Source organism: Lepus europaeus, chromosome 1, assembly GCF_033115175.1.
Source record: "Lepus europaeus isolate LE1 chromosome 1, mLepTim1.pri, whole genome shotgun sequence".
NCBI lineage: Eukaryota > Metazoa > Chordata > Mammalia > Lagomorpha > Leporidae > Lepus > Lepus europaeus.
The window spans coordinates 152,417,935-152,420,461 of NC_084827.1; the positions used below are offsets into that span (position 1 = coordinate 152,417,935).

General features: G+C 41.3%; 1 pseudogene; it reads right to left on the bottom strand.

Moving 5' to 3' along the window:
- Positions 1-461: 461 nt before the first annotated feature.
- On the bottom strand, positions 462-951 carry LOC133763384 (large ribosomal subunit protein eL21-like; annotated as a pseudogene).
- Between the last annotated feature and the right edge of the window lie 1,576 nt (positions 952-2,527).

Below are 2,527 nucleotides of genomic sequence, written 5' to 3' on the forward strand. Positions count from 1 at the left end.
GGAGGACGATAATTGCAGGGAGATTACTAGAGATTACTTGAGGCATCATATGCTGCAGGGAGATTACTAGAGTTAAACTGGTGCAAAATGAGATTGCTGTGGTGAGCAGTAGCCACTAGAGGGCTCTGATGTACTTGATCCTAAGATGTGCAAATTTGCTCAGGTGGACAAAGTCCTAGAGAGATCCCTGGGACTAGGGATTCTGGTGCCAACTAAATGTCTTTTAAGTTATTCTGTGACAACATTTTGTTATGTACCAGAAATGTAGTTTTCAAGTGGAGGTTTAGGGTAGAAATGTTACTTTAATATATTCTATTCATAAATATAAGTTTTTTTCAAATGAAGCACTGTAAACTTTTTATTTGAAACCACTTCATATATTTTCTATCCTTAAACCATTTATTTACTTATTTTTAGCAAACATCTTTGCAGTCCAGAGGTTTTTTTTTTTTTTTCACTTATTATGCCATGAATTCATAAGGAATGGGCTCCAGCAGCTCAGGCCCCTTTCCATTGGTCTGACAAAGTGGGCTTCTCTGAGTGGAGCAGGCTGATGCTTTAGTTGAACCCAGGTACCCTTCTCTTTGGCTTCCTTCTCTTTCTGATCATTTTCCTCCACGTGTTTCAAGAAGCTATCTCGGCTCTTAGAGTGCTTAATATGTTCAATACACACATTTATTCTCTTGGCAAGAATCTTGACCTTCACTTGTTTGTTTACAACAATGCCAACAACATGCTGGGTAACATTGTAGACTCTTCCAGTTTTGCCATGGTAACATTTATGGGGCATTGCTTTTTGAACAGTACCCGTTCCCTTGATGTCCACAATGTCACCTTTCTTGTAAATGCGCATGTATGTGGCCAAAGGAACAACTCCATGTTTTCTGAAAGGCCTGGAGAACATGTTCCAGGTACCTTGCTTCTTTCCCTTGTGTTCGTCATCTTGGCGAATTACTGGAAGATGGCGGCTCTGGCCAAAAGGTTCCTTAAACCATTTAAATGGTAAGTTGAGAACTAGATGTGAAAGTGAGTGATCACATTGTATTTAGGAACAGTCCTAGCCTAAAGATGCTGACTTTAATCAGGTTAAATGGGAGAGACTTTTTTGTCTGTTATTTTTTACTAATTGAATAAAGTATTTTTCTTCTTCTACGACTCAAAAATCTAATTGTTCTAAATTTAGAAGAAGACAAGCAAGGGAAAAGGGGATATAAAATTGTCCTGTGATGATACCCTGGGAGTACAGGTTCCAAGACCCCTAGGGATACCAAAACCCAAGAATGCTCAAGTCCCTTATACAAATTGCCCCAATATTTGAATATAACCTATGCATATCCTCCTGTATGCCCTAAATCATCCCTATCTTACAGTTCCTAATACAGTTATACTGTATTGTTTAGGGACAATGACAAGAAAAAAGTCTGTACATGTTCAATACAGAGATGATATTTTTGGGGAAATATTTGTGATTAGTGGTTGGTTGAAACTGCAAATCCAGAGAGTCTACTGTACTGCCATTCCTGATGGTTCCTTCCCAGATCTTGGGTAATTTTCTGACTTACATGATACATGCTATGCTGGGTGTCTGAGTGGGATCTTTGGCAGATCTCTGGGAATCTCTGTACGGTTCTTCCTTCTCCAGTACTCTCTCCTATGACCTGAGCTGCGCTGGCCTCCCCAGTGCTCAGCTTTATCTCTTCAACTCAGGGAGAACAGGTTTCTCTTTGGTTGCTCCTCTTTCTGCATCAGCCTAGAAACTTTACAGGTGTAATCTGGACAAATGACCTGCCTTGTTTATTTTCACATTTCTCAAGGTTACTTTTGTTCACTGATGGTATCCATTGTCTTTAAAACTATTGTTTTAGGCCGGCGCCATGGCTCAACAGGCTAATCCTCCACCTTGCAGTGCTGGCACACCGGGTTCTAGTCCTGGTTGGGGCACCGGATTCTGTCCTGGTTGCCCCTCTTCCAGACCAGCTCTCTGCTGTGGCCCGGGAGTGCAGTGGAGGATGGCCCAAGTGCTTGGGCCCTGCACCCCATGGGAGACCAGGAGAAGCACCTGGCTCTCCTGGCTTTGGATCAGCGTGGTGCGCTGGCTGCAGCGCGCCGGCCGTGGCGGCCATTGGAGGGTGAACCAACGGCAAAGGAAGACCTTTCTCTCTCTCTCTCTCTCTCTCACTATCCACTCTGCCTGTCAAAACAAACAAACAAAACTATTGTTTTATTCATTGCATTGATTTTTTTTATCTGATTTTCTTGGTTCTGGAGGGTGCTGTTTGGGGGAGGGTGTTGGAATCTGGGTGCTATTACCTTATCTTGAAGAGAAACAGAAGCCCATATCAGATGAATTTTATAAAGACTATATATCCTGTGTTGACTATTTGAGATAATGTTTCCCATGTGGGAGAAAAAAGTTCTTTATTTTTTGCTGATTTACTGTTTATTCTTGACTGATTTAAAAATATATTTTTAAAAAATTCCATCTCCTAATCAAAGTCCTATTTTCTTTTCTAAAGACTTATTTGTG